This window comes from Salvelinus namaycush, chromosome 28 (assembly GCF_016432855.1).
Source record: "Salvelinus namaycush isolate Seneca chromosome 28, SaNama_1.0, whole genome shotgun sequence".
NCBI lineage: Eukaryota > Metazoa > Chordata > Actinopteri > Salmoniformes > Salmonidae > Salvelinus > Salvelinus namaycush.
In genome coordinates, this window is record NC_052334.1 from 41649939 (window position 1) to 41662331 (window position 12393).

Below are 12393 nucleotides of genomic sequence, written 5' to 3' on the forward strand. Positions count from 1 at the left end.
CCATCTATCTTCAGAGCTCGTGCTGCTAGGCGACCTAAACTGGAACATGCTTAACACCCCGGCCATCCTACAATCTAAGCTTGATGCCCTCAATCTCACACAAATTATCAATGAACCTACCAGGTACCACCCCAAAGCCGTAAACACGGGCACCCTCATAGATATCATCCTAACCAAGTTGCCCTCTAAATACACCTCTGCTGTTTTCAACCAAGATCTCAGCGATCACTGCCTCATTGCCTGCATCTGTAATGGGTCAGCGGTCAAACGACCTCCACTCATCACTGTCAAACGCTCCCTGAAACACTTCAGCGAGCAGGCCTTTCTAATCGACCTGGCCGGGGTATCATGGAAGGATATTGATCTCATCCCGTCATTAGAGGATGCCTGGTTATTTTTTTATTTTTTATTCCTTCCTCACCATCTTAAATAAGCATGCCCCATTCAAGAAATGTAGAACCAGGAACAGATATAGCCCTTGGTTCTCTCCAGACCTGACTGCCCTTAACCAACACAAAAACATCCTATGGCGTTCTGCATTAGCATCGAACAGCCCCCGTGATTTGCAACTTTTCAGGGAAGCTAGAAACCAATATACACAGGCAGTTAGAAAAGCCAAGGCTAGCTTTTTGAAGCAGAAATTTGCTTCCTGCAACACAAACTCAAAAATGTTCTGGGACACTGTAAAATCCATGGAGAATAAGAACACCTCCTCCCAGCTGCCCACTGCACTGAAGATAGGAAACACTGTCACCACCGATAAATCCACTATAATTGAGAATTTCAATAAGCATTTTTCTACGGCTGGCCATGCTTTCCACCTGGCTACCCCTACCCCGGTCAACAGCACTGCACCCCCCACAGCTACTCACCCAAGCCTTCCATATTTCACCTTCTCCCAAATCCAGTCAGCTGATGTTCTGAAAGAGCTGCAAAATCTGGACCCCTACAAATCAGCCGGGCTAGATAATCTGGACCCTTTCTTTCTAAAATGATCTGCTGAAATTGTTGCCACCCCTATTACTAGCCTGTTCAACCTCTCTTTCGTGTTGTCTGAGATTCCCAAAGATTGGAAAGCAGCTGCGGTCATCCCCCTCTTCAAAGGGGGGGGACACTCTTGACCCAAACTGCTACAGACCTATATCTATCCTACCCTGCCTTTCTAAGGTCTTCGAAAGCCAAGTCAACAAACAGATTACCGACCATTTCGAATCCCACCATACCTTCTCCGCTATGCAATCTGGTGTCAGAGCTGGTCATTAACATTACATTATACAGTCCATATTGGCTGTTATTGTTCACTTAATGATCATTAATATTAAATTATACACTCCATATTGTTGGTTTTGGTGTTTTTAAGGTTTCATTCTTTTAGAAACACTTTACTGACACTTCACTAATAACCAATATCCTTTACTGATATTGACTGAAGTACTGCTGCCATATTGCAGCCAACTCATACAAATCTGATAATTTGATGTCCTACATTAAGAACAAATGAAGTTCAACCATTATCATTTAATTAGAACTACATGAAATAAGGCTTCCCATCCACTGCATTAAGTGACATCTCCACTTCTGGGAACTGCACCTTCGTAGTGACTTATCGAATTTCAAATGCATTGATCTAAGAACTAGATTCATTAGTCCAAGGCTCTCCAACCCTGTTCCTGGAGAGCTACCCTCCTGTAGGTTTTCAATCCAACCTCAGTTTTAACAAACCTCATTAACTTATTAAGCAGGTAATTATTCAAATCAGGTGCACTAGATTAGGGTCAAAGTGAACCAACAAGACAGTAGCTCTCCAGGAACAAGGTTAGGAGCCCTGCACTAGTCCATCTTCAACCACATCATTTGAGCTGTCACAATGTGTCAACAATGTTATGTTACTAACTGTAATAGGTTGCTGTTAATCACAATTATATAAAATGTAACGAGTTCAAACCACTATCTTCATAGTTTATTTTTTTAACTATAGGGCGTTCTCCACACAATTATTTATTTTAACAAGTTATAAAAGTCCCGATTGGGCATTACAAAAATGTAAGTTCTGTTTTAATAATGTCCATTCGGAATGTTCTGTTGTCCTCCCACAGCAGGCACGCTCTGAAGGTTCCAAACCAGTGCTTGCAGTAGGCCTCTCCTGGGTCGTGTTGTACTGAGTGGAAGACAAATATTGTCTCAGCAGATGGAATGCTGTGCTAAAGCGCAATAGAGCAAAATACAATAACCATCGGCCGTATATCTTAACAGTATCTGACTCTCTCCAAATATAACCAAACAGAATCGTACTGGAATGGGGAAGTACTTAACTTTTGTTAAGGCCACCTGTGTCTAAACTCTGGTCCCCATCCGTTTAGAGTTGAAGATGTCTATCGTACGTTTCTACAGACCAAATCATACAGTGTGTGAAAGAGGGGGAATGTTAGTATTATAAAATGTATAATAGTATTATAAAAATGAACTGATTAAAAGGAATGAGTGGCGCTGAAGATATAGCGTCCAATCCCTCATCCCAGTAGGGGAGTATCAGGGGTGTATGTAGTAAGTCAGGTTGAAGTAGGAACGAGTGGCGCTGAAGATATAACTGCCATAACCCTCTGTAGATTGTCAACTCCCTGTTACGAATCCCGCCGAGGATGGTGCCTCTTCCCGTTCGGGCGGCGCTCGGCGGTCGTCGTCTCCGGCCTACTAGCTGCCACCGATCCCCTTTTCTGTTTTCATTTAGGTTTGTCTAATTGGTTACACCTGTTTTGTGTTTAGGGTGTTATTTAAACCCAGTTGGCCCGCCGACTTTTGTGCGGGCTTGTTATTCTGTTTTTTGTGGTGGTGATTTATATAGTGGATTCTGTCCTAATTTATGTTGGACTTTTTTTTTTGACACTACCTTTGTTGTGTGGCGTAGCCGTCTCATAGATTATTTCTGGTTGAAATAATAAATTCCACTTGCTCGGAACTACCCTGCTCTCTGCACCTGACTCCTTCATTTCACCATTGGAATTGTGACCGAAGCCCGCACCAACCATGGAGTCAGCAGAAGCAGCAACCACCCCTCTTCCATCGATGGAGGAGCGTGTCCTCCATCACACCGCCGTTCTCCATAGGATTGGGTCGGCGATGGACATGATGATGGAGAGGATGGAGCGATGGGAGAGGAGGTGGCTTCTCTTGCACCTATTGTGGCCGAAGAGGACACACTTCGGACCGGTGCTGGAGGAGTGCCTCTGGGAGTAGAGATGGCAGGCGGAATACTTCTCGGCCACCCCAGGTGAGTAGGCACAAGACTCACCCAGAGCTTCCTGTCGGTCACATGTTTTTGGTTATTTTTTTCCCTGCGTTTTTCCCCTCTCACCAGCATAAGGCGCTAGTCGACTCAGGCGCAGCTGGGAGTTTTATGGATCGCGGACTCGCCCGTAAGTTGGGTATTCCGCTGGTGCAGATAGACCCACCTTTCCCTGTGCACTCCTTAGATAGCCGACCGTTAGGGTCAGGGCTGATCAGGGAGGCCACGATTCCGCTGGACATGGTAACGCAGGGGGATCATAGGGAGCAGATTAGTTTCTACCTTATTGATTCACCTGGGTTTCCAGTGGTGTTGGGGGTTCCCTGGCTAGCCATTCACAATCCCCTCATTTCCTGGAGACAGGGAGCTCTTCAGGGGTGGTCAGAGGAGTGTTCAGGTAGGTGTGTGGGAGTTTCCATCGGTGCCACGTCGGTGGAGAGTCCAGACCAGGTTTCCACTGTGCGCATTCCCCCAGAATATGCCGATTTGGCTATCGCTTTTAGTAAGAAAAAAGCGACCAAATTACCACCTCATCGACGGTGGGATTGCGTGATAAACCTCCAGGAGAACGCTGCACTTCCCAGGAGTCACGTGTACCCATTGTCACAGGAGGAGACGTTGGCTATGGAGACATATGTCACGGAAGCTCTGAGACAAGGGTTCATTCGGCCCTCCATGTCACCCGCCTCCTCGAGTTTCTTTTTTGTGAGAAAAAAGGAGGGAGGACTGCGTCCGTGCATTGATTATCGAGGTCTCAATTCAATCACAGTGGGATTTAGTTATCCGCTACCTCTCATCGCTACGGCGGTGGAATCATTCCACGGAGCGCGTTTTTTCACAAAACTGGACCTCAGGAGCGCGTATAATCTGGTGCGTATTCGGGGAGGAGACGAGTGGAAAACAGCGTTTAGTACCACATCAGGCCACTATGAGTACCTCGTCATGCCGTATGGGTTAAAGAATGCTCCAGCCGTCTTCCAATCCTTTGTAGATGAGATTCTCAGGGACTTGCACGGGCAGGGTGTGGTAGTATATATTGATGACATCTTGATCTATTCTGCCACACGCGCCGCGCATGTCTCCCTGGTGCGCAGGGTCCTTGGGCGGCTGCTGGAGCATGACCTATACGTCAAGGCTGAGAAATGTGTGTTCTCCAAACAAGCCGTTTCCTTCCTGAGTTATCGCATTTCCACCTCAGGGGTGGTGATGGAGTGTGACCGCATTAACGCCGTGCGTAATTGGCCGACTCCGACCACGGTAAAGGAGGTGCAGCGGTTTTTAGGGTTTGCCAATTACTACCGGAGGTTTATCCGGGGTTTTGGCCAAGTGGCGGCGCCCATTACCTCACTGCTGTAGGGGGGGCCGGTGCGTCTACGGTGGTCGGCCGAGGCAGAGGGAGCCTTCAACCAGTTGAAGGCACGGTTTACTGAGGCTCCCGTGTTGGCGCATCCGGACCCTTCATTAGCGTTCATAGTGGAGGTGGATGCGTCCGAGGCTGGTGTTGGAGCCGTGCTATCACAGCGCTCGGGCACGCCACCGAAGCTCCGTGCCTGTGCTTTCTTTTCTAAGAAGCTGGGTCCGGCGGAGCGGAACTATGATGTGGGGGACCGGGAGTTACTAGCTATGGTAAAAGCCCTGAAGGTGTGGAGACACTGGCTTGAGGGGGCTAAATACCCTTTCCTCATCTGGACTGACCACCGCAATCTGGAGTATATCCGAGCGGCGAAGAGACTGAATCTGCGTCAGGCTAGGTGGGCCATGTTCTTTACACGCTTTAGATTTACGATCTCTTATAGACCAGGTTCCCTCAACACTAGGGCCGACGCGCTGTCCCGTCTCTATGACACCGAGGACCGGCCCATCGATCCGACTCCCATCCTTCCAGCCTCTTGGCTGGTGGCCCCGGTGGTATGGGAGGTGGACGCGGACATCGAGCGGGCGTTGAGGGTAGAACCTGCGCCTTCTCAGTGTCCGACTGGCCTTACGTACGTACCGCTTGGTGTCCGTGATCGATTGATTCGGTGGGCTCACACACTACCTTCTTCGGGTCATCCGGGGATTGAGAGGACAGTGCGGGGTCTTCGGGGGAAATACTGGTGGCCCACCTTGGCTAAGGACGTGAGACTCTATGTCTCCTCCTGTTCGGTATGCGCACAGAGTAAGGCTCCTAGGCACCTATCGAGAGGGAAGTTACAACCCCTCCCGGTTCCACAACGGCCATGGTCTCATCTATCGGTAGATTTTCTGACTGATCTTCCTCCATCTCAGGAGATCACTACCGTTCTGGTCGTTGTGGATCGGTTCTCTAAGTCCTGTCGTCTCCTCCCATTGCCTGGTCTCCCTACGGCCCTACAGACTGCGGAGGCTCTATTTACCCACGTCTTCCGGCATTACGGGGTGCCGGAGGACATCGTATCTGATCGAGGTCCCCAGTTCACGTCCCGGGTGTGGAGGGCGTTTATGGAGCGTCTGGGGGTCTCGGTCAGCCTTACCTCTGGGTATCACCCCGAAAGTAATGGGCAGGTGGAAAGAGTGAACCAGGAAGTGGGTAGGTTTCTGAGGTCGTATTGCCAGGACCGGCCAGGAGAGTGGGGAAGGTACGTCCCGTGGGCAGAGTTTGCCCAGAACTCACTCCGCCACTCATCAACGAACATGTCGCCCTTCGAATGCGTACTGGGGTACCAGCCGGTCCTGGCTCCGTGGCATCAGAGCCAGACCGACGCTCCTGCGGTGGAGGAGTGGGTACAGCGCTCTAGAGAGACCTGGCGGGCAGTCCAGGACTCTCTCAGGCAGGCCAGTGAACGGCAGAAGAGGAGCGCTGACCGCCACCGCAGTGAGGCCCCTGTGTTCGCACCAGGGGACAGGGTCTGGCTCTCGGCCCGAAACCTGCCCCTCCGCCTGCCCTGCCGGAAGCTGGGGCCGCAGTGTGTGGGGCCATTTAAAGTCCTGAGGAGGATAAACGAGGTGTGTTATAGGTTACAACTTCCCTCTTACTATCGTATTAACCCCTCGTTTCATGTGTCTCTCCTCAGGCCGGTGGTAGCTGGTCCCCTTCAGGAAAATGAGGTGCCAGAGGTCCCTCCGCCCCCTCTTGACATCGAGAGGTCCCCGGCGTACATGGTACGAACTATTCTGGACTCGAGACGCCGGGTGAGGGTCCTGCAGTACCTCGTGGACTGGGAGGGGTACAGTCCGGAGGAGAGATGCTGGGTACCGGTGGGGGACATTTTGGATCCTTCCCTCTTGAGGGACTTTCACCGCCGAGGATGGTGCCTCTTCCCGTTCGGGCGGCGCTCGGCGGTCGTCGTCTCCGGCCTACTAGCTGCCACCGATCCCCTTTTCTGTTTTCATTTAGGTTTGTCTAATTGGTTACACCTGTTTTGTGTTTAGGGTTAGGGTGTTATTTAAACCCAGTTGGCCCGCCGACTTTTGTGCGGGCTTGTTATTCTGGTTTTTGTGGTGGTGATTTATATAGTGGATTCTGTCCTAATTTATGTTGGACTGTATTTTTTGACGCGCCCTTTGTTGTGTGGCGTAGCCGCCTCAGAGATTATTTCTGGTTGAAATAATAAATTCCACTTGCTCGGAACTACCCTGCTCTCTGCACCTGACTCCTTCATTTCACCATTGGAATTGTGACACTCCCAGGCTGCCTCTGGGGCCTTCCAATGGAATTATTGTCCGCAACAGTTCCATCTGTGTGTGATGATGGTGAACTGGATTTGTGGCACAATCACCCATTACGACCAATAAAGAGCTGCGGCGCCAGTGGTTGGAGGAGCTGAGGTGGTGGTTGGAGGAGCTGAGGTGGTGGTTGGAGGAGCTGAGGTGGTGGTTGGAGGAGCTGAGGTGGTGGTTGGAGGAGCTGAGGTGGTGGTTGGAGGAGCTGAGGTGGTGGTTGGAGGAGCTGAGGTGGTGGTTGGAGGAGCTGAGGTGGTGGTTGGAGGAGCTGATGGTGGCTGAATTTGGGGCAAACAAATCCCTTACTGCTGTCAGATTGGCCCTCTGCAGTGCCAGGGAACCCGAGACGAACAACTACCAGGTCATGGTAACAGGTCATGGTAAACGTTGGAGACTCCATGCCAGACGTCCCCCCACAGCCGCTCTATCCTCTGGTTGTGAGTGCTCCTTCCTCTGAGGGCACTTCCCCTCTCACCACCCCTGAACTGCTCCATGAAGGCACAGATGCGGTTGTTTTCACCACCCGGTCACATCTCACCTGGGATGGTGTTCCGTAGCTGGTGATGGCTGCTTCGAATGACTCCATGACTGTGGCGGTCCTGTTGTTGTCAGAGGCCTTCAGAAACACAACAAGTCTGCTGTAACCATCCACAGCACCATGGATAACAATCCTAAACCTAAAAAACAAGATGCATTTGTTTTACAAAACCATTTTTTTCTCTTATAGTGACGCCATTCTGTTTTTATTGATATCAGCTCTTTGATCCTCTCATCTAGCTGAGCATCTGACAACAGTGAGTAGGACCTGAAACGCTGAAAATGACTAAATACAAAAATAACACAAAAAGATACATCAATCAGGAATGTGATCAAATCTAGAGGGGATGTAGAGATCTCCCTCTTGTGTTACAATTGCTTTATTAGATTACAGTAACTTACCTCATGCGCAACTTGACCACAGAGTGCGACACATTGAGAACATCTGCCATTTGTCTGATGGTCATATGACAATCTATGAGGAACTCAAGCTGCTCCTTGGTGATGTGATACCGCCTCCCCTCCAAAGGCGCTTGACAGGACACTGAAATAAAAAAATACAATAATTACAAAATACACTCCTAAAAACTTTAGGTTAAAAGACTATAAGATCACCATATAGAATATAGGAACAACATTATAGGCCAACCAAATGTTTTTTCATTGATTGACTTGACACAGGAGACTTAACACAGGACAAGTAAAATGATACAATCTCAGCCTTTGCCACACATGCCGTACAAAAAAAATGATATAAATATAACAACTTGGCATTTTCGTAAGGTTCCCGTTGTTGGGTGTCATTTGCCTCTTGTAGGAACTCCTCGACAACAGCAATTAGATTGCTGGCCATCTCTTCATCAATCAAATGACCACTTGCCCACCGAAGGCTCCGCAACATGGTCTCTAGCCTGAAAAATAGACCGCAGACCCGACGGGTCCAGTGACATTTTATCTGTATGTAGTTCCCCTAAAGTGTTTTCTTGTCTAAACTGTGCCAACTCTGAGCCTCCGACCTATGAAGACAACCGTGCATTGACAGGCGATGCAGTTTTAACTAACGTACTTTAGTTACAAACTAGCTCAAAAAAAGTATCTAGATTCAACATCGCTAGCTAGCTAACGTTACTATACAGCAGTAACTAATTAACGTTTTATAGATTCCATAATTAACGTTAGATTATGAACAATTAACTTTAGCTAGCTATCTTGAGTACAGTTAAATATCAATGGCAGGCAGATTTAACGTATCTTTGTGGCATATGAAATACGAGTGAGAGTGTAATCAATGTGCAATAACTACGTACAAAATTAATGAACGTGTTAAATTATTGTGTGACCTGGAGTCATATTCAGGTCCTGATTGCTAAAGAAGCTTATTTGACGTGTCAAATAGTGTTATTTGACGTGTATCTTTTTGACACGCAAAGACCCAAACGGCGTTCCATATTGCTGTCCACTTGCCTCGTTGGCGCCGTCTGGCTGGGATTTGTAAGGCAGACTTTCACAGTATCCTCAGAGTCCGATATTCCTTTGATTTCGTCTTTCAGTTGAAGCAGACAAGACATTCCCTCATCCTCTGATTCCATTAAATCTTCCTTCTCACAGTAATCTTCCATCAATTTGCGCCGCAAAGCGCGATGGCTCTTTCCTTTTACTTCAGTCATCTACACCTCCTATTCCACAACTACACACAAGTGCCGTAAATTGTCCTCAGTTAAAGTCCATAAACTCTGTTCGATTTCATCCAACAACATTTCCCTCTCTCGACTCATATTGTCCTACTCACGTGGCAACAACGACAATGCAGGCAATGGCAAGATAGCTACACTCCGTTAGGTGGTTAGCCTGCTAACGTTAGCTAGCTACTCTCCCAATGTCTCTCACTCGTTGTCCGTTCCAGGAATATGGGCCGGTGCTCACATGAAAATACATCTCAGCGGTGCCTCCAAATTTGTTACCCTTCCAATGAGTTTATCATATAAACTACAACGCGAAAAGTACTGTGTGAGTACACACTTTTTATCATGTCAGCACAGGTAACAACCGTTTACAGTCTTTCTTTAGTTTTCATTCTTACTCTTCCCAATTCACTTAAACTATATTTCTTTTATTTCCCATGGGCTTCACAAGAGTACCCCCTAGTGGCTGGAACTGTATTAAGCACCTTACATTTAAATGGTACCTGATTCAAAAGTTGTGGACAGAAATGTGGGTATACTATAATACAAGTTAAAATAAAATAATGACAAGCACATCTTGTTCTTTTTGAATTCAGGTTTAATTAAGTAAGGGTAGCTTGGTGATCATGGCTACGTGTAACAGTATTGAGATCCCCTCTGGGACCAGAACTGGAATGAGTATTACTAAACCACCCTCAACTATACAGACACACAGCAATGTAGTGCTGCTGACCTGGGTTCAGGACCCACTAGGGGAGTCACCCTACATTCTAAGTGGCGGCACGTAGCCTCAAGATTAGATCATTGGGCCAGTTACCGAAAGGTTGCTGGCTCAAATTCCGTAGCCGAATAAGTGGGAAAATAAATAATAATGTCGCTGTGCCCTTGAGCAAGGCACTTGTGGGTGTCTCAGGGGGAGTTGGGATATGCAAAAAAAAAAACATTTCCATTGCACAATTGTGTGTAAATTAAAATGCTCCATCATTCTTGCCAATGCAGGTTCGTAGTGTTGTAATACTGCTGTAATACTGTAGCTACTCTTTGACTGGAGTTGGGTCTTGATAGGAGAGACTGAGTAAGAAGTAGTAAAGCCCCTGCCACCCAGGAGCTCTCAACCCTCCTGTTCTAAGTCCTCTGTGAACTTCCTGACCTTGAACAAGACCTCCATGTTGACTGTGGGTTGCGTGGTATATAGTGAGGGCAGCATGTCGGACTGGCGGGCAGAGGAACACACACAGAAGAGAAACAAAATCATGAGCATGGTTCAGCAATTACACAAATGTGAGAGTCAGTTTGCAATGCCTGGATGTGTATGTTGAAACAGCATGTTCCAGTATGTTTGTGAACAGTGAATGTGAGTACGTCTGTGCTGTGAATGTGTGTTTCTCACCATGCAGATGGGCTACAGCAGCTTGTCGCTAGGCACATCCATCCAGGTCAATTCTATGGCAGCCGGGTCACCTGGCGAGCACGGGGTCAGAAGGTCATCCACCATCAATTGACTGGTGGCACAGGATGGCCCTCGCACCTAGAGTACCATCACAAACAACAAAATATCTTAAAATCTCCTAAATTGTAGAGAAAGAGATTCACCTTTAGTGTGCTGTACAAGAGTGGACTTCAATAGAGTTACCATACAGTATTAGTAGAAACTTTTTTAATAAATCACAAATGACTGAAATTACAGTATAGACAGATAGTCCTCATATTATTATATTTCTACAATGTCAAAAGTGTGTATTATTTGCAACGAAACTGAACCCGTTTGCAAATAATTAACTCGGAGACGTCAATAGGGATCTGAGCATTGTACTTTCAAGTTAGGCCTACCTTTCCACCCCAGACCGAGTAGGCCTACTGACGCAGAAAAATGTAAGCTTCAACTGCTGGCTAATCTTCTTCCTTGGCTTAACCCAACGAGAGGTCAAAAGTGTTTTCCAAAAAGCTGTCTTTGTTTAAATTTATTTTATTGTTCAGAACGTGAATAGCTTAATCAATTGATAGTGACAGAATTAGATTATTTCCAAATTAAACAACAATCCCAATATGCAGAGTCACGTCTTTCCCAGGTATTCCTATTTTACAGCTTGTTTCTAGCATTAAGTATCGCGGACCAAAGCGCTGTTATAGATAACTGTATATAATCACATCCGTTTAATTTTCTTCAAAACAAAATCTTAAACTAACAGTGTACTTTTTGCCCTTTTCTTTAAGAAAAGGTAGGCCTATGGCATACCCTCTCATACATAATTGTAACGCTCGTCTTCCTCCTCGTCTGAAGAGGAGCAAGGATCGGACCAAAGCGCAGCGTGGTTTGAATACATGCTTTTAATAAATTTAAACGAAGACGAAAAACACTGGACAAAATACAAAACAAATAAACGACGTGAACAAACGAACGAAAACAGTACCGTGTGGCGAAACAAACACAGACACGGCAACAATCACCCACAAACCAAAAGTGAAACCCAGGCTGCCTAAGTATGATTCTCAATCAGGGACAACGATTGACAGCTGCCTCTGATTGAGAATCATACCAGGCCGAACACAAAACCCCAACATAGAAAAACACACATAGACAGCCCACCCCAACTCACGCCCTGACCATACTAAATAAAGACAAAACAAGGGAAATAAGGTCAGGAACGTGACAATAATAGCTGTAAGTCTTAACAGATAAAGAGGTGGGCTATTTAAAGAGTGCATGGCGGGTGGAGGAATTGACTAACATATCTATGGATATAGCAGCCTATAGCCTCTTTTCATCTGTCAAACAGGTAGACCTACCTCTTATTTCTTAAATAGGAAGAAATAGGCTGCAACACATATCCCTAATTAAAATGAAGACTTTTAAAATGAATAATGTTTACTCAAATTTGCATACTTTCAGCACCATGAGCTGTCCATTTCCGATTGATTGTGCCGTGGCTGCTGCTTCAAGTTTCAGCACCACAATGTAAGTTACTCGAATCTGACTTCTTGTGAGGTCAATAACTCTGATAAACCTTTTTTGATATACTCAGAGGACCGTTATTAGCATGTTTTAACCACTCCTTCATTATTACTGAAACAGGATTCAAAGTGGTAAATATAAAGATCCAGTCCATACAAAAATTGGAGGCCCCTTACACTTCAGTGTTGTGATGCAAAAATAATAGCAAAATGTATAGCGCATAGAATTAAAAGGTATTGTCGGACATTATTAATTAT

General features: G+C 46.6%; 1 long non-coding RNA gene across 1 annotated transcript; it reads right to left on the minus strand.

Moving 5' to 3' along the window:
- Nucleotides 1-10094: 10094 nt before the first annotated feature.
- Nucleotides 10095-11127, minus strand: LOC120023552. Its single transcript, XR_005472709.1, has 3 exons — nt 11014-11127; nt 10574-10711; nt 10095-10396 (listed from the first exon to the last, which is right to left on the minus strand). It is a non-coding gene; the product is annotated as an uncharacterized LOC120023552 (long non-coding RNA).
- Between the last annotated feature and the right edge of the window lie 1266 nt (nt 11128-12393).